Source organism: Tenrec ecaudatus, chromosome 9 (assembly GCF_050624435.1).
Source record: "Tenrec ecaudatus isolate mTenEca1 chromosome 9, mTenEca1.hap1, whole genome shotgun sequence".
NCBI lineage: Eukaryota > Metazoa > Chordata > Mammalia > Afrosoricida > Tenrecidae > Tenrec > Tenrec ecaudatus.
This window is the reverse complement of record NC_134538.1, coordinates 117,668,417-117,689,408: the sequence shown is the minus strand read 5'-3', so window position 1 is coordinate 117,689,408 and position 20,992 is coordinate 117,668,417. Positions and strand designations below refer to the sequence as shown.

The 20,992-nt window shown below is 39.0% G+C and overlaps 1 pseudogene; it reads left to right on the top strand.

The window, feature by feature from the left end:
* Positions 1-8,846: 8,846 nt before the first annotated feature.
* Positions 8,847-9,541, top strand: LOC142456496 (malate dehydrogenase, mitochondrial pseudogene; annotated as a pseudogene).
* Positions 9,542-20,992: the final 11,451 nt, after the last annotated feature.

Here is a 20,992-nt window from a genome sequence, read left to right as displayed (position 1 = left end):
CAAATCCAATCATTTCTCACAATCCAATTTGTGAGAAGAGATGGTAGAACAGCTCAATATTATCTTTCAGAAGGTCAGGATTGACAGTGGTTTGGACCATAAATTCAAGTGAATGCTGATAAAAAATTTTTAAGTCAATCAAGGCGAAACACTTTGGATATAAAACCACTGCCATCAGGTCAATTCTAGCTCATGGAGGCTGACTCACAGTCACCGCATAGGATGGAGTAGAATTGCTCCATAGGGTTTCTGGAACAGTCAGTCTTTCGAGAGCAGAAAGCCTTGTCTTTCTCCCACAGAGTGGCTAGAGGGTTTTAATCTCCTACTTGGGATCAGCAGGCCAAAGTTTAACCCACAGCACCACAAGACTTTCCTTGAGTGTATGCAACCCTAATCTAGAGAAGATGTCCAGATTAGATTTGATGCACTTAACACGAATCACCAAAGGCCAGATAAGTTCTGGGTTAGCATTTAGAATATAATTCATGAAGAAAGCAAAAGTTACTGTAAATATAGGAAAGAAAGAATAAAATGGATGTCAGAAAATATGACTTGCACCTGAATATAGAATAACTAAAAAATAATACCATGTTAATATATTATGTTTCACGAAGCTGGTGCAGCTCTCAGGATGCTAGGCCGAGAAATTTGGAAGACAGATAGAAGGCCAACTGACAGGATAAGATCCATACTTTGTTCATCCCCAAAATGCTGCCACACTAGAATGTGGGGAATTACTGAACAGTATGCTTAACATCTCATGCAACTAAAGTTTTGCTGAAGAGAAGTTTTAAAAAATTTGCAGTAGTATATTGATTGAGAGCATCCAGAAAGTCAAACTGGATTCCGAAGGGGATATGGAATGAGAGATAACAGTGCTGACATCAGATGGGTCTTTACTGAAAGGACAGGATAGTAGAAATATGTGTTCTTCTTTATTGACTATGAAAAATCTTTGGACTCCATGAACCCCAACGAACTATGAATAATATTGTGAAAAATAAGAGTTCCAGAAAACTTCATTGTGGTCAGGCATGACCAAGAGGCACTCATATGAACAGAACAGGGTTTCCCGCACAATTTAAAAGCACAGAAGATGTAAGTCAGAATTTAATCCTTTTACTATATTTATTTAATCTGAATGCTGAGCGACTAATCTGAGAAACTAGATTATATGAAGATAAACATGCATGAAATTTTTATTAACCACCTGTTATATGCCAGTGATCTACTCTTGCATGCTGACATGTGGAAGGGCTTGAAGTACTTGATCAAGGACTACAGCCATCACGATGGGATGCAGCTAAGTATAAAGAACCCAAATATCCCAACTGGACCAATAGAACATATCATGATAAACATAATATACTGAACTTTCCATGCTTTTCATTTTGCTTAGATCCCGTTATTGTAAGCGAGTGTGTCAAATAGAAACTTCTGGGTAAGGGTAGGTGTGTAGCTCAACCTAAGAATTGTGTCTAAGCTTGACGACACCTCTTTGAAAGAGAGAGTGAGCAGAGGCGATTCTTCTTTGGCCTTTCTTCTGTCAATGCTGGTTCCCTTAGCTCCTGGTGCCAATCTCAGGAGCGGTCAGTGAGCTACCACTGGTGGATTCATTCAGCGAACAGCCAACTTTGGATTCATGTAACCTCTATGCCAGCCTGCCTGTTCACTCTGCTTTGTTATCCTGCTTCTTGTTCATCACCTTTCAGGAGTCAGAAGAAGCCTGACTCGAGCCAAGCAGGACTTACGTATCTCTACAAATTTGGAGGCCATTTATTGGTATAAACATTTTCCAATATACAATACATGAAAGTGTCCTTGATTTTCTACTCTAGAGAACCCAAATGAACATGGATCCAAATCAATACTCAAAGAAGCTACCACCAATAAATCTAAAGGTGGATTGCTTGCCTTGAGAAAATCTGCACACAAGATAATTTATGAATTATTAAGGGTTCATGAGGTGGGGGCAGTGGGGAGGGAGGGGGAAAATGAGCAGCCAATATTAAGGGCTCAAATAAAAGGCAAATGTTTTGAGAATGGTGATGGCAACAAATGTACACATGTGTTTGACACTCTGGATGTGATAAGAATTATACGAACCCCCAATAAACTTATTTTTTTTAAAGAGTTTAAGAACATACAGGTCACTTTGAGGACTCAGATGAGCCTGACCCAAGCCATGGTGTTTTCATTCATCTCATATGAACGTCGGACAGTGAATAGGAAAGACCAAAAATAGTTGATGTCTTTGAATGATATTGCTGGAAAAGAATTTAGCAAACTCCCATGGATTGTCACAATAACAAAGAAATCTGTCTTTGGGGAAGTACAGAATGCTCCTCAGAAGTGAGAATGGTGAGACTTTTTCTCATGTCCTTTGGATATCTAATCAACAGAGACTAGTTCCTGGTACAGCACATCTTAATTGGCAAAGTCGACGGACAGTGAAAGAGAGGAAGACTTTCAATGGAGTGGAATGCACAATGGCAGTAACAAAGGGCTCAAACATAACAATTTTGAAGATGGTAAAGTACTGCCATAAAAAGTAGCAACAACACCAGCAAACAAACCTGCCCACTGCTCTCTAGTCAACCAGGCAGTGCTTAATTCTGTTAGCAACAGGGTCACTCTGCGTCAGACCTACTGGACGGCACCTAACAGTAGCAACAACAACAACAAAATGGAAGGCAGGTATGAGGATGTCAAAGGAACAGATTTCAAAGGGCAGCCCAAGAAGAGTAAATAAAGTGTTGTAATAAAATATGCAAAGACCTGGGATTAAAAAACAATCAGGAAAGGATGCGCTTGGCATTTTTCAAGCTTAAAAAGGTGAGGAAATCTCAAAAGCCTATGGTAGCTGTAGTAAAGGATTCTTGTGCCAACCGTGCGGATGGTGCAGGCCTGGGCAGCATGGCATTCTGTTTACATAGGGTTGCTATGCATTGGAACCCACTCTATGGCAACTAACAAAAACAATCTGAGCCAACCATTGAAGGACACAAGAAACAAAATGAAGAAGGAAGTAATGAAGCATCCCTGCACCACACAGAACTTGCTGACATTCAACTATTTCCAGAATATCAAGGGCTTACATAAAAGTAAATGTGTAGAAAATGATGATGGCCACTTATGTACAAATATACTTAACACAATGGATGTATGGAATGTTATAAGAGATGTAAGAGCCCCAATAAAATGATTTTTTTAAACAAGAACTAATAGCGTTGAAGGAAGAAATTCAAGCTGCACAGAAATTTAACAAAGAAAAATGATTTTAAGCACTTAAGGAATACCAATTGAAGTATTCCAACAAACTACTGCAGAAAGTGATCACTAATTGTTCCAAGAAACTCAGACAACAGCTACCTGGCCAACCAACTGTAATAGATCCGTTAGTGCCCATTCCAAAGAAAGGTGATCCAATATAATGAGGAAATAATGGACCAATATCATTAATTTCTCACCTAGAAAAATTTGGCTGAAGATCATTTTAAAACAATTGCAGGAAAGAGAGAATGCCAGAAATTCACGCTGGATCCAGAAGGGGCTTGAAATAACTTACTTGTAGCAAATGGATATAGACTGAAGCAGAAAATACCAGGAAGATGTGGAGCTAGGTACATTAATATGATCTATCTAGCCATCATTTCCTATGTGACACAATATAATTCTGGATTCCATGCCTGTGGTATGATCACATGTTGGAGGGAGTTGCCTGTTGTAGGAATAGCTCAACTCTTAACACACTGTTCTCGAGTCCCTGCTGGCTCATAGCACACTACAGTGGAGGGCAGGACTGCACCTGTAGGTTGTCAAGCCTGGAACTCAGTTTCCAAATCTTTTTCTTCCTGGACTCCTTGACATCATCTCCCTATTACACCACCCTCACCCCCAACACCATTAACCCTATTCTCCTTGTTGTCCCTATAGTTCATCAATCCTTGGATTTATGTACAGAAAAGCAGAGTGCGCAGTAGCTGGAGAAGGTCATTATCCTTAGTAGAAGGTCGTGGAAGAAGAGAAAAGCCTTCAGCAATATGACCTAACAAAGGGGACACCACCCTAAGCTCTGATACGGCTACACTGAGCAGAACAGAACTCCCCCTGCAGTGTTTTGGTCCATGGCACATAGGGGGTGGTTAGGGATCATGATCAACTCATGGGACATGCAAGCAATACACGGGTATGGGATGACCAGCTGTAACACTGACAATGATTTCCTAGAGTTGCTAATAATAGCAAAATAAACAATCATGGTGTAGTGGGTTACCAAAAGGCCATCAGTTTGAAACCACAAGCTGCTCCTCAGGGGAAAAACAAAACTTTCTACTCCTTAACCTACAGAGGCAGCTCTACCCTTTCCTACAGGATCACTCTGAGTGAGAATTGACTAAATATTGAAATAGCATAAGTAAAACATTTTGGTCAACACTAAAGGACTTTATTTAATTTAGTCCAAAATTGGTGAAATATATGTTTTTACTAATTGCCCAGAAACTTATAGATAAATATAGAGATCTATTCATAAAGTGATTAACAAGCTTTTCTAATAGGTTTATTTAGCTGCATCTTATAAATAATCAAAACTAAGAACTTAAATAGGCTAAAACATTACATTGGCTAAATACCAACATACCATATATTATTTTTATGACTCAGACATGTAGAATGTTATGTGTTTGATTTACCTGTAGTCATAAAGATCAACTTTACACTGATAATTATAGGCAATATTGTTCCTGGTTTGTTTGTTTTTTCTTCAGTACAACCACTAAGGATTTATTTATAAGGAGTCAGTACAATTTATGACATTTCATTTAGCTGGAAATCTCTGTACTTAGGAATAATTTTATGTACATTGCAGCTTCACTGTATAGTTTCATTCAAATAAACAGTTCTAAGGAATATGATCAACTTAGTTAGGTAAAACTAGGCTATAGAAATAGATGATACATTTTCTTAATAAAAATTAATGGGGGGTAGCCCTAATTTACTAACTGCAAAGAAAGTCCAACTTAATTTTTTATATCATAGCTAACTTACCCAAGAATTTAGAAACGTCAAGAATAACCAAAATTTTAAAGCAATAAGAAACTTATAATAACATTAAAATTAGAAATAAAAAATACCCTAAATTTTTTTTTTTAATTCTTCAAGAAAAAAGAAATGAACACTACTTGCCTCTTATGCAGAAAAGAGCAAGGCAGCTCTCACTGTGATAGCTCAGGAACTTTTACCAACATCTGGCAGAACAAAAACTAGTCAAATAAAAGTATATGCATGTCAGTGGATTGAATGATTTTATTAGTTAAATTATTAAAAATTTACTTGTGTAAAAAGTTATTCTGTAGTTAATGTTATGACAGGTCTCCAAAGAAAGCAAGGGTCCTTACAGGATTAGGAACAGGGAGAGAGAAGAGGAATGTTTCTACACATTCTCTATTATATGTACACCACTTGTGATTCTAATCAGCTTATTAAATTAATATTTGGATTTCAGATATCAAATATTATGCAGCAGTACATTTGCATTTGCTTTGCATTATATAGTGTAAAGATATGATGAAACCAAATAGAGAAATTAAACTACTTTTGAGCACATACACTAATTAATTTAAATATCTTGAATGCTACTGGCTTAAAAAATATTCTATTTATATGAGATGTTGAGATTCATATTGAAGTGATTAGATTTTGAGCACTGACCTGTCATCATGCTTTCCTCACACGCACTTTCACCTGCTCATGTGGTATGCACATGTGAAAAGAAAGCCATACCTTCAGATCCCATTCAAAGAGATACTTGTGTCTTGGCCGATATTAAATACAACCAGTAACTAATTCTCTGTTTAAAATGTCAGTTTGACATACAGTAGCTCTTTCATTGCTTTTAGTAATTAAAAAAATTACTTTTTCTGTGTTATGCAGCTGTAAATTGGCATGAATTAAATGTTCATTTGCTTTGGAATATAAATTTTATTTAAGTTTTTATTTATATGGTTTTAAAATAATGGGTGTGAAAACATTGATAAAAATACAATCATTTTTCTTATACAATTATTTTGGAAACCATCATTTTCTACTGCTTCTTATGAATGAACATCATGTAAGCAGGTAAATAAGTAATAATTTTAAGGGGAAAAGCTTGAAAGATTATTATTTGTTGTAATACACTGTTTCTATCCTATTTATTTAACTGTTTATTTACTTATCATAAGCCTACAGTTAATTTTTAAAATGTCAGATATAGGAAATTACTCCATATTCAAGTCACTTCCTGTCTGTGAGTACACCTTTGAGACAGTAAAAACAGAAAAATTATGAATTTTTCTTATTAAGAATTTTTTCTGCATAGTATTATTCTTGAATAAGATAGGTGGGATAAACAATCTGGAGGAGAAAACAATGGACCAATGGTTCTGGAGGAACATAGGAGAGAGGGAGGCAGGGAAAAGGAAGTGGGTGTTAGCAAACCCTGAGACAAAAGAACAACAAGTGATCCAAAATCGATTATGAAGAGGGTGTAGGAGGCCTAGTAATGCTTGATCAATGACAATGTAACCAAGAGGAATTACTGAAACCCAAATGAACGCTAAACATGATAGTCGGATAAGAGGTAAGTTAAAGGAAATAGAAGAAAGAACATTGATAGAGGTCTAAATACAGGCATGTACATATGTAAATATATTTATGTAGGACAAAGGGGAAATAGATCTATGTACATATATTTATAGTTTAGTAATAAGGTAGCAGATGAACATTGGGCCTCTAATTAAGTACTCCCTCAATGCAAGAACACTTTGTTCTATTAAATTGGCATTCCATGATGCTCACCTTCCGACAGGATTGCTGAATACAAAGCGGGTGCATAAGCAAATGGAGTAAAGAAAGCTGATGGTACCTGGCTATCAAAAGATATAGAATCTGGGGTCTTGAAGGCTTGAAGATAAACAAGCGGCCACCTATTTGAGAAACAACAAAGCCCACACGGAAGAAGCACACAAGCCTGTGTGATCATGAGGTATAAGGCATTAAAGAACAAAAAATCATATCATTTTGAATGAGGGGGAGTGCAGAGTGGAGACCCAAAGCCCATCTATAGGCAATTGGACATGCCTTTACAGAAGGTTGTGGGGAGGAGACAAGCAGGTCAGGGTGCAGTATACCACCGATGAAACATACAACTTTCCTCTAATTCTTTAATGCCCCCCCTCCCCGCCACTATCATGATCCCAATGCTACCTTACAAATCTGGCTAGACCAGACATTGTACATAGTACAGATAAGAACTGGAAACACAGGGAATCTAGGACAGATAAACCCCTTGGGACCAATATTGATAGTAGTGATACCAGGAGGGTAAGGGGAAGGTGGGAAGTGAAAGGGGGAACTGATCACAATGATCTACACATAACCCTCTCCCAGGGGAATGGACAAAAGAATAGTGGGTGAAGTGAGACATCGGTCAGTATAAGACATGGCTAGTAATGATAATTTATAAATTATCAATGGTTTGTAGGGAAAGGGGGGGCAGGGAGGAAAGGGAAAAAATGAGGAGCTGATACCAAGGGCTCAAGTAGAAAGCAAATGTTTTGAGAATGATGGTGACAACAAATGTACAAATGTGCTTGACAAAATGAATGTATGTGTGGATTGTGATAAGAGTTGTACAAGCCCCCAATGAAATGATTTAAAAAGAAAAAAATATTATAGCATTGTATATTTTGTAATACTCGATATTGTATTCAACTGCAAGCTACACATATAAAGTAGGTCTAGTTGATATTTGGTATCATTTATATTTGGTATCAGCTTGTTTGGGTTGTTAGTTGCTGTCGCATCCGTTACTCACAGCGCCCGCTGTTGCAGAGTAGAATTTCTCCAGAGCATCAGGACTGGCCTCCTCTGAGAGCAGCTAGCACGCCAGCAGGTCAGGGTGGATCGGCGTCACCCTGCTTTTATTTCTACAACAAAGCTGAATGTGTGATAAAGAGACTCAGCTTCCAAAGGCAAATCTTGATCAATTTTCTTGAAGGAGACAGGATGATTAAGGGGCTCATTAGGAATAAACTTTTAAAAAATGGCAAATGCTTTGGCTTCAAAAGGGGTAGGAAATGATGCTGAGGATTCTTTCCTTCCCATTTTAACAAGGTGCCTGCTCATTTAGGGAGGGTTGTATTGACTGTGCCGTGAGAATTTCTTTGAGAAACTTTACCCCATCCACTCTGTGCTCCTGATCTAGCCCCTTCTTTATGTTCCCGAAATTCAAAGAGCATTTAAAAGGAACACAATTTGAGTAGCAGGAAGATACTAAAAACTATTGTTTTGACAGGTATAAATTAAAGAACAAAGAATTATGCTGAGCAACGTAAAAGATATGGAAATATTGCCTTTGGAAGTATACCTGGATGGAGACGTTGTAAAACAAGTGTAACGACTCCCCCTCCACCCCCCCCCCCCCCGTGTGGAGGTCGTTTGAGTCACTTGCTTGCCGCCAGCTCCTTTGCTTCCCGGCCTGTGCCCCTCCCGCCCAGCCATGCTATCGGTCTTCGCCCGGCTGTGGCCGCTGCTCTCCGCAGCAGCTTCAGCACCTCGGCCCAGAACCATGCTAACGTAGCCATGCTTCTGGAGGAATCGGGCAGCCTCTCTCACTCCTCCTGAAGAACAGCCCCTTGGTGAGCCGCCTGACCCTCTACGATACCGCTCATACCCCTGGAGTAGCCGCGGACCTGAGCCACATCGAGACCAGAGCCCATGTGAAAGGGTACCTCGGACCCCAGCAGCTGCCCGGCTGCTTGAAAGGTTGCGACGTCCCAGCGGGAGTCCCAAGAAAGCCGGGCATGACGCGGGACGACCTGTTCAACTCCAACGCCACGATCGGGGCCACCCTGGCGGCCGCCTGTGCCCAGCATTGCCCCGAAGCCATGATCTGCATCATCGCCAATCCGGTCAACTCCACCAGCCGCATCACCGCAGAGACGTTCAAGAAGCACGGCGTGGACAACCCCAAGAAGATCTTCGGCGTGACCACCCTGGACGTCATCAGGGCCAACACTTCCATGGCGGAGCTGACGGGTTTGGACCCGGCTCCAGTCAACGTCCCCGTCATTGGCTGACACGCCGGGAAGCCCATCATCCCCCTGATCTCCCAGTGTACGCCCAAGGTGGACTTCCCCCAAGCCCAGCTGACGGCCCTCACGGGCACATCCAGGAGGCAGGCACGGAGGTGGTCAAGGCAAAAGCAGGGGCAGGCTCTCCCACCTTGTCCATGGCCTCTGCGGGCGCCCACTTCGTCTTCTCCATCATGGACGCGTTGAACGGCAAGGAGGGTGTCATCGAGCGCTCCTTTGTGAAGTCCCAGGAGACGGACTGCACCTACTTCTCCACGCCGTTGCTGCTGGGGAAAAACGGGCTGGAGAAGAACCTGGGCATCGGCAAGGTGTCCTCGTTCGAGGAGAAGATGATCACCGACGTCATCCCCGAGCTGAAAGCCTCCATCAAGAAGGGGGAGGAGTTTGTTAAGAACATGAAGTAGACGCTGCCAGAGGAGGCCGCCGGTCCCTTAACTTATTCGGGCTTCTTGTCACATAAAGTCATTTCAGAGATCTCCGTTGCTTTTCTAACTTGTCCTGGCAATGTTTGTTTTAAGAATGTTACCATCCCTTCCAAATCAGAGCATCAATAAAAGCCATCTTTGATTTCTTTTCCAAAAAAACAAGGGTAACATAATGATAAATTTATCTAATAAAGGTTTTTATGATTTTGTGGTAATACTATCTTATTTTTGGTAATATTTTATGTGTGTGTACATACATATTCATAACCATCTATGTATATACACATATTATATTGAATGCATATTATTCATTTGAAAAACATAATCCTATAGTTATCTTTGTAATTTATGACAAATAAATTGTCCCAGGATCAGGTTTGCTTCCTTACTGGCTTTTTTTGATTAACACAAATTCTTTTGTACCAAGTGGAATTTATCAGTAATTTCTATTATCATTATTTCTCTATTCTCCTTTTTATTTTCCTTTATTTCTATGTAGTTTGCCTTTCCCAAGATCATGATATAATCTCCTTAAATATTCTTCCTGAATTTTTATTGCTTAAGCTTAATTTTGTTGCTGATGTTTTTTTTAAATTATTTTATTAGGGGCTCATACATCTCTTATCACCATATATACATCAATTGTGTAAAGCACATTTTTACATTCATTGCCCTCATCATTTTCAAAACATTTGCTCTCCACCTAAGCCCTTGGCATCAGCTCCTCATTTTTCCCTTCTCCCCACTCCCTCATGAACCCTTGATAATTTATCAATTATTATTTTGTCATATCTTTCCCTGTCCAACATCGTCCTTCACCTGCTTTTCTGTTGTCTGTCCTCCAGAGAGGAGGTTATATGTAGATCCTTGTAATTGATTCCCCCTTTCCAAACCACCCTCTCTCCACCCTCCCAGTGTACATCCTCTGGTCTAGCCAGATTTGTAAGGTAGAATTGGGATTATGATAATGCGGGTGGTGGTGGTGGAAGAAGCATTTAGAAACTAGAGGAAAGTTGTGTTTCATCATTGCTACATCACACCCTGACTGGCTCATCTCCTCCCCAAGACCCTTCTGTAAGGGATGTCCAGTGGCCTACAAATGGGCTTTGGGTCTCCACTCCACACTCCCAACTCATTCACAGTGATATGATTTTTTGTTCTGATGATGGCTGATACCTGATCCCTTTGACATCTCGTGATTGTAAAGGCTGGCGTGCTTCTTCCATGTGGACTTTGTTGCTTATGAGCTAGATGGCTGCTTGTTTAACTTCTGGTGTGAGCAAGTGTAATATAACCAAGAGGAATTACTGAAACCCAAATGAAGACTAAGCATTATAGTGGGGCAAGAGATAAGTCAAAGGAAATAGAGGAAAACACTAAGCGGCAAAGGGCAGTTATAGAGGTCTAAATAAAGGCATGGACATATGTAAATATATTTATATATGAGGATGGAGAAATATGAGGATGGGGAAATATATTTATAGGTTTAGTATTAAGGTAGCAGAAGGACATTGGGCCTCCATTCAAGTACTCCCTCAATGTAAGAATACTTTCTTCTATTAAATTGGCATTCTATGATGCTCACCTTCCCAACACAACTGTGAAGACAAAACGGGTGAATAAGCAAATGTGTTGAGGAAAGCTGATGGTGCCCAGCTATCAAAAGATATAGTGTCTGGGGTCTTAAAGACTTGAAGGTAAACAAGCAACCATCTAGCTCAGAAGCAACTAAGCCCACATGGAAGAAGCACACCAGCCTGTGTGATCCCGAGATGCCAAAGGGATCAGCTATCAGGCATCAAAGAACCAAAAAAATCATATCATTGTGTGCTCACATCCCAAATGCCATCACTGAAGACAAATGGGTGCATAAGCAAATGTGGTGAAGAAAGCTGATGGTGCTTGGCTATCAAAAGATATAGCATCTGGGGTCTTAAAGGCTTGAAGGTAAACAAGCAGTCATCTAGCTTAAGCTTAATTTTAAGGAATCATAGCATTAATTAAATGTAATATTAGAAGATCTTGTGACAGTGGATGTATAGACATATAATGTGCTTAGTATAATTCCATTTTATAATATTTATTGAGTTGGCTATTATGAAAGGTATAGGAGCATTTAAAATTTTAGCATGACTTTCTTATCTTTATGCAGCACATGCCGTGATACACAAAGATAAACTGAGAATAAATAAAGGAAAATATCAGATGACTTCTTTATTCAAATAATTAATGAGATGTAGATTAAAGAATAATCAATATGGGTCTGAATCAGTAAAAGCATCAGAGAGATATATGTGAGGCAAAAAGTACAATAAATATTGGCAAAATGGCTTAAGAATATTGAAATCCACTCAATGGCAGAGAGTGTTTAGAATGTTTTGGGAAAATGGAATAATATTGAGGAATGAAGGTCAAAAGTTTATTTGAATAACCACACAAACCATGTAAGAGTCTTTGGAATGTATTCTCTTGGCAATAGGCACATTAAAAGTTAGACTTAGGTTTTAAAAAGTAACATGATTGAAACTGATTATAGTAGCAATTGCAAAATACTGCTTGCTGTGATTGAACTATGGGATGATATAGTACATGTATTAATTCTCAATTAAAATAATAGATTAGAAAATAACATGTAAAAAACAAACAAAAAGTAACATGAAGGCGAGCATAGAGATGCAATAAAAATGGAACACTGATATATAAGCTAGTTTAATCACTAGTCTCATGAGAGAAACAAGAGGGAGGAAAGCAAAGACAGAGGAATGTTGACTCATTTCAAAAATATTACTAAAAACTTCATACTGACTGCAATTATTTTTATAAAGGTGTAATAAGAGGCATTTACAGAGGAAACGTTTTTTAAGATGAGGTATATATCTTAAACAAAGTGAGTTTACAAGGTAGTTTGTTCCAACAAAGTGAAGAAAAATAACAAATATTTTCATGAATATTGGAAAGTTAGATCAGATATATGGGGCAGAAACTTAAGACGTTATCTTTATAATAATAATAATAAATAATTTATTCATTAAAAAGCTTTCATTGAACTTAACACAAATCATTTATTTCAGGCATCACAAACTAATCCTATGAAAGAGCTATTGCCATTAATTTTAGACTGAAAAGAACATTAGATCTGGATATCATATAACTTGCCTAAAGTTAACTAATTAAGTGGCAGAATTAGAATTATTTCGCATTTTTCTGGCTTTGAAACCCACGGGCCTTCTACTATTATTCACTTTCTATTCTCAAAGGGCATATGGGAGTTGCTAAATTAAGGTTCGATTGAATTGACACTTTAATACATGAACGAAAGTGGTAGGAATGAATGACTGCTTATGTAACTCCCATAAGCCGCTCTACTCATGATGTCTAGTTAGGATGGCTAATCTGCAAGAAGACCCTGAGGACATTTAGAAGACTCCTTGGAAGCAAGCATGGCAAGACCTCTAGTCACATATTTTGGAAATGTTAACAGGAGAGCCTAGTCCCTGGAAAAGAACATAGAGCTTGATAATTGGGACATGTTGTCAGGACAAACTAGTCCCTGGCAAAGGGCATCATGCCTGATAAAGCAGAAGGTCTATGAGAAAGAGAAGACCATGAATGATATGGATTGACACAGTGGTTGTAGCAACGGGCTCAAACATAACAAATATATGTATACATTTATATATTTGATATATATAAATATTGGATATATATATTCTAACTGAACATTGCTGTCTTATTTTCATGCAAAAGAACTACTGGTTATGTAAGTATAGAATTTTGTTTCATATCAGATTATGAAAGAGAAAAATAATTCAAAATTTTTATTTCTCTGTTAATGCAAATTTTACAGATTTTAGTTCAAAATACTCCCTTCATAGTCCACATCTCAGATCCCTGGATACTCTGAGAAGCTGAGTCACAGTTTTCTCACTGTGGGTAATTGAAGGATCACAAAATTCCAATCCACAACCGATAAGGGGGATGGATAAGGCTCAGGTGGTATTTAATTTTACTTTGCTTAGCCCTCATGTCTAGTAACTAGATGTGGGAATTGGCTTATCCATGATCCAATCCCTTCATTTCTGGCTTCTATCCTGTCCTTCATGTAATGTTGCTTTGAGTCTGTGTTAGTAGCTAACCTCATAATTGAGGCCTTCATTCATTTTTCTCTAAGGGACTAAATTCCCATTAGTATGTTGCCACCCAGTACTGCATGATATACATGGACTGCCCTTCTGTGTCACTGTAAGATCTACTGTTGGAGTTTCTAATGTTAGTCACAGTTTCCCTGCAAAGATGGCCGGATGTTACTTCGCGCTGATCAGGTCTGGAACCTAATTATTAGTTCTAGTTCTTGTTGAGACAATACCAACTCATGAAGATGCTATGTGTGTCAAGTAGAATTGTCCTCTCTAGAGTTTTCATAGCTGTGATATTAGGACCTCAGATTAGACCTTTCTTCTGCACTGATTTTTGGATTGAGACCCAGCGAGTGCTTAACTCTGTGTGCCACCTACCTTCTCAGCTATGTGGGTAACAGTCTGTGCTGGAACACTCCATTGAGCTCCTTTGGAATTGGATAAAAAGGAAGTGTGTGAACAGAACAAAGGAAAATTGCATGGCTTTAGATGAGGAAAGGTGTGCAGCAGGATGGTACCCTTTCATCAGACTTGCTCAAGCTGTGGGCGGAGGAAATGGCCAGAGAAGTCAGAGGGCATGATAAAAAATGCAGCATCAGGATTGGAGGAAGACTTTAAGTAACCTGCCATGCTCAGTTGACATATCTTGCTTGTTGAAAGTGAGGAGGACTTGAGACCCTTGTTGGGGAATACCAAGGATTGCTGCCTTCAGTGTTGATTTCAACTCAATATAAAGAAGATCAAAATCCTTACAATGTGATCAAAGGGTAACATCATAACAAAAGGGGAAATGGCTGAAGTTGTCCAGGATTTTGTCTTGTCTTGCTTGGCTCTACGATGAGTGCTCATAGAACCAACAGCCAAGAGATCAGAGGGCACATTGTATTGGGTAGCTCTGCTCCACAAACGTCTTCAGAGTATTGGAAGCCAAGATGTTACTTTGAGAACCAAGGTGTGCCATATGTTCTTTTCCATGGACTTAATTGCATGAGTAAAGAAGACTGAAAAATAATCGATGTATTTGAAATTTGGTGCCGGAGAAGAATGTTGAAAGCACGTACCAGAAAGAAAAATATCTGTCTTGGAAGAAGTTTGACTCCAGTACTCCTTAGAGGCAAAGATGACAAGACTTCATCTTACATACTTGGGACATGTTGTCAGGAGTGATCAGTCCCCGGAGAGGCAGCCAAAAAGAGGAAGGCCTTCAATGAGATGGATTGGCATAGACGCTGAAACAATGGGTTAAGGACGGCCCAGGCCCAGGCAATGTTTTGCTCTGCTGTGTATAGGGTTACTATGGGTCAGAACTGACTCACTGGCCCCTAAGCAAAAACAAAAATAAAAATAGTGTCTTTGGCACCGGACTTAAAACTCAGTGCCATTCAATTGATTCCAACTAAAAGTGACCTCATAAGACAAAGTAGAACTGCCCCTTCGGTTTCTTTACTTGGAAAAGAATCTGGTCTTTCTCCGATATGCTACCTGACTAGACAACCATGTATCACAGGTCTCATTATTTTATTTGCTTGTTTTGAGCTTCTGGGACCATCATAAGGAACAAGAAATACATTTTTTCTATGTATCCTTAGTTTTCTATAGTTCCATATATCATAATAAATATATATGTTGGCCAAAATATTCGTTACTTTGGTTTATTAAATGTTGCATGATTATTGAAAAATAACAGTTTCCCTTCTTAGATTCCACTCAAATCTCTAGTAAGTCAAATTCAGTCACTTCTACCTCAAATAGAACTAAAATGTCCTTTTGCTGGAAAAGCACTTACCTGTTCTCCTCTAATTGACTCCCACTCACAGTCACTTGTGGACAGGGTCGAACTTCCCACTGGTATAGCAAGACTACGGTCGTCACAGGTGGAGACTGACACATTTTTCTCCAGCAGAGCGGCTCATGGGTTCAAACCTCTGACCTTTCACTTACAGCCAACATCTTGGCCACTGAACCAACAGGGAGCCTTAACAAAGCACGTGTAAGTATTATGTAACAGCAAAATGACTTATTCAATTAACAATTACAAAAAGTCATTACACAAGATAAAGTCTCTTTGAGATAAACATTTCTGAAAGAGTTAAGTTTTATTTGATACTTTAAAAAAGGATCAGAGTTCAGTCCGAATAAATGAAAATTTAGTCTGACTCATTTTCTTTTATATTAGACTTGTTTACATGCCAAACGATAGATAAAGGCAAATTTAATTTAGAGTTCAAGTAAAAGCAATCATTAGCATGACTTACATTTGTTATGTGTAGTGGTGTTTCTAGTTTTTAAAAAGGATTATTTTCTTGTCTTCTAATGTCAGGATTCCAGGGTCAACCTATAAAACATTATTATTAATAAATTCCAACGAATTCATCTGTGCTGTATAGTGCAAAGGTGAGGTTTTAACAAATCTTTGACATTCCATTTTATGTAATAATAGCTTAGTATTTCCTTAATTTTATTTTCAATTTTATGGAAACATAAAATTTTATTTTTCTTCACCTTGATGGCTTAAATCAAATTGAATAAAAGAATTTTTATTTTACTCAATAAATTTATACCCAGTGGCTTCAAAGTGAAAACACACATCAGAACTTCATGAAAATTCAATAATGCAACTAAGGCATTTGTATTTTGAATTTCAATATGATTTGGGAACAAATGCAAGAAGTCTTAATTTTTTTTCCTCAAAGGATTTTCTCAGATCTTAAAGTTTTATTTTAAAACATTTTCTTGCTTCCTGCACTATAGGCAGTCAAAAACTTGAAATGAATCTTATGACAATAAGGATGACATCTGGAAGACATTTTTAGCAACAGAAAGAGCCAGAAGTCCATGGAATGCAACATGTGGATAGAGTATTATAACTTTAGCTATGTGGTTTGGTATTTGAATGCCTTTGGCAGTTAATACCTTTCTTTTGATACGCAAAGTTAGAATGGTAATGTTAATGAAACCAAAGGGGGGAGGGTGGGAATCAAAAACAAACTCATGGCCTTCTAGTGGACTAGCAGTTACTCTATAAGAAAGAACACAACTGCCCCCTGGGATACAAGGCCTTAATTTGTATCCAGTGGAGCCGTTGACCTTAGCTTAGCAGCTGAGTCTTGTAGCCACTGTGCAAGTCAGGCTCTCAGCCATGGAGTCAGTTCTGACTCAGAGTGACCCTGTACTATGAGCCCATTAATGGTCATGGAAAAGGCATTTGAACATGGACACATTAATGCTTGTCACTTGAAAAAAAGTCTAATTTTGTTTTTAGGTGGATCAATAACACTACGTTGATATTTCATAACATTAATATGTTCTCAAATCTATCATCTAATGGTATTATTACTTTATCTAAAACCTCAAAACAATTTAATTCCATTTACTACCTTTATATTTTTATGAAATTATTTTTAAAACTCTCATCAAATAAATTATATAGTGTTGAATAAATAGTTGCAGGTAGAGAAGGCATGGTTTGAAATCAAGAGAGGTGTGCATCAGCGTTGTATCCTCTCACCATAATTGTTCAATCTAGATGCCGAACAATTAATCAGAGAAACTGAATTCTGTGAAGAAGAATGCGGCGTCAAGATGGGAGGAAGGCTTACAGAAGACACGAGCTGGCTTGCTGGCAGTTGGCAGGTCTTGAAGCCCGTGCTGATGGAGATCAAGGATCGCAGCCTTGAGTACGGGTAACAACTCAGTGTAAAGGAGACCCCACATCCTCACAGCCGGACCAATAGGAGATGTCAGCCGATCAAAACAACAGCCAGGGGGAAAGAGATGAGCCAGGGAAGGAAACTGGCAGAAATCCTAAGCAAAAAAGGGGTGGAGACGGCTTCCATTCACACCTCCCCAGCATACTGGAAGGTGAGGGGCAGTGGAAGAGACCACAGATATCAGAGATGATAAAATGGCCAGGGCAAGAAAAGACAGGACGTTCACACAACGCCCACAATAACTGGAAAGCATCTTGAGGCTTGGGTCTGAGGCAAGAGCACTACATGAAATCTGGGGAACTGGGTGGTCGGATCCCAGAATATCTTTTCGTGCAAGGAGGAGGGACCCTAACAGAGGAACCGCCAGAAAGCCAGCCTTTGGGGGGGAAGTCCACCAGTAGTGGGATATAAGACCCAGGGTTACATTTTGCTGGGCCTTTCAGACTAGCGAAGGGCCTGTGGACTTCTTTACCAGTGTCCCCTTTCAATAAACGTATTCTTTCTATTCAAACCTTTGCTTTGACTCTTCTCTGAATTTTGTCCCTCACCTGAAATCTTTCTGGGGAACAGAGCAAGAACCAAAAAGTGCAGAGCCTTGAAACTGTAAGCCCCTTCCTGGTTACAGTAACATCATGGTAAGTGGAGAAAAGACTGGGTTGTCAAAGACTTTTATTTTGTTTGGATCCAGGCAATGCCCAAGGAAGCAACAATCAAGAGATCAAAAGATAAGTTGCATAAGGCAAATCTGATGCATAAGACTATTGAATATTAGAATATTGAAAAGCAAAGATGTCTCTTTAAGGACTGATATGTTTCTGACCCATGCATTTTTTGAACTGCCTCATCTGTGTGTGAATATTGGACATTAAATAATCAAAACTGAAGAAAAGTGGATGTATTTGAATTGTGGTGCGTGGGAAGAATATTGAAAGCATCCCGGACTGCTTAAAGGACAAACAAGCGTGTCTCAGAAGAAGTCTGGCCACCGTGCAAATGACAAGACTTCACCTTACAGATTTGTACAGGTCAGGAGAGACCAGTCCCTGGGGAAGGCCATCATGCTTGGTAAAGTGGAGGCTCAGCGAAAAAGAGGGAGCCCTTCAATGAAACGCTTAGACGCAGTGGCTGTCACCATGGACTCAGGCACAGAAACAGTTGGGAGGATGGCACAGGACCAGGCAGTGTTTGAGCTGTTGTATATAGGGTTGTTATGGATGGAAACAGACTGAAACCTAACAACAAAAACAAGGAAATAATTGGAAGTATATTTATTTTGTGTTGCGCAAAATCACTTGGGGCTTCAGAGTACATTTGAATCACCAGCCTCTGAGGAAATAAGGCAATGTGGAAATTTTGTCCACTCAATCATTTGAACATGTGAAAGGTTCTCAGGTTGCCCCATAGAGGGAGTGAGAAGAGAGAAAGGCAGATGGGATTTAACATCAAGGACAAAATATGTTCAAAAAAATAATATCATAGTGAATGAGGTGGAGAGTGCGGAGTGGAGACCCAAAACCCATTTTTAGGCCACAGGACATCCCCTTATGGAAGGGTCTCAGGGAGGAGAGGAGCCAGTCAGGGTGCGATGTAGCAACGATGAAACATACAACTTTCCTCTAGTTCCTCAAGGATTCCGCCTCTCCCACTACCATGATTCCAATTCTACCTTACAAAGCCGGCTAGACCAGAGGATGTACACTGGTACAGATAGGAACTGGAAACACAGGCAATCCAGAGCGGATGATACCTTCAGGACCAGTGGTGTGAGTGGCGATACTGGGAGGGGGCAGGGAGGAGGGTGGAAAGGGGGAACCGATTATAAGGATCTACATGTGACTTTCTCCCTTGGGGATGGACAACAGAAAAGTGGGTGAAGGGAGATGTCGGAAAGGGCAAGATATGACAAAATAATAATTTATACATTATCAAGGGTTCATGAGGGAGAGGGGAGAGGGCAGGGAGGGGAAAAAACAAGGAGCTGATGCCCAGGGCTTAGGTGGAGAGCAAATGTTTTGAGAATGATGAGGGCAATGAATGTACAAGTGTGCATTACACAATTGATGTATGTATGGATTGCATAAGAGACGTATGAGCCCCTAATAAAATGATTTTTTAAAAACCCACAAAATATGTTATATAACTCTGAAATCCTATATCTTTAGTCTTTAAAAAAGTATTTTATTATGCTTTTGGTGAGAGTTTACACCAATAAAGTTCCCATTAAATAATTTCTATACACACTTTTCAGCAATATTTATTACATTTTTTACAATGTGTCAACATTCACATCATTGCCATTCTGATTGTTCTGTTTCCATTAATCAAGCTTCCCTGACCCTCCCTTGCCTGCTCATTTTTGCTTTAGGCTAAATTTTGACCATTTGTTTTCAAATAGTTGTTTTGATGTTATTTTTAAGGGCTAAATTTTCAACTGGTGACATTGTTTATTTTATGAGCTAATCTGTTATTTAACCGAAAAATGATCTCCAGCAATAAAGGAATAATTTCAGTTTCAGGTTTAAAGGATCTCTCTGGGTCTCAAACGCTCCTCTTGGCTCTATTAGGCCACTAAGCCTGATATTTTTTCCTTTAGATTTTGAGTTTTAATATACATTTCCCCATTATATTGAAAGTCATCTATTGTATCACTAAAGAGAATGGTTTGTATTGATAGCCAAGAACCATCTAGTTTGTCTGATCTCAGAATAGAAAAGGCCAGGGTCCACATGGCCTATTAGTTGTGTAGAACAGTTTCTTCTTTGACACCTTGGCTCCCAACAAGTAGGCACTAATAGTTGCATCTCTCATGGCTCTTCACAAATCTTTATCCTTGAGGACATTACGAAGGAATCTGAAACCACAAGATTTATCAATTACAAGGAGTTGAGTTGCACAGTGATGGCGAAAGTGCTGAGCTGCTAACCAAAAGCTTGCAAACCCTGTGGGAGCAATTCTGCTCTTTCTTGCACAGTAACTCTGAGTCCACTAGAAGGCAATGATTTTGTTTCTGATTTTTCTTTTTGGTTCCATTAGCATTACCATTCTAATATTACATATCAAGTTACCTACATAACTTCTGAAATGAAGAAAAACCCAGTGATTTTTGGTTTTTAAAATGTAACACCAATGTGTAGCAAGAGATAATAAATCATATTAATATTTTATAATGTATATTATGTTTATTTTTTACAAGGAACAACAAATTTAATGGCTTAAATCTACATTCACTCATTTGCTCACAGTTCTGTTTGGCAGAATCATAGTCATGGCAGAGCTGTGTTCTCTCTTCAGGGCCTCATCATGCAGAAATAAAAGGAGACCTCCCATATTAACATGTGAGAACAGGCAGGTGAGATACAACTGTTGGTGCCTACTTGTGCGGTCTAGGTTTCAAAGAAGAAATGACTCTACAGAATTTTAGCTCTTAGGAACTATGGTCCTTTCTATTATGAGACAGAAAAGCTAGATGGTTCTCAAGTTCTACTACAGGCCAGCTATCCGCAGATACAATAAATCATATTGATTTGGGGAAATACAGAAGAAAACTCAAATTCTTATCATCGGAGTCCAGGATCCTCTTCTCA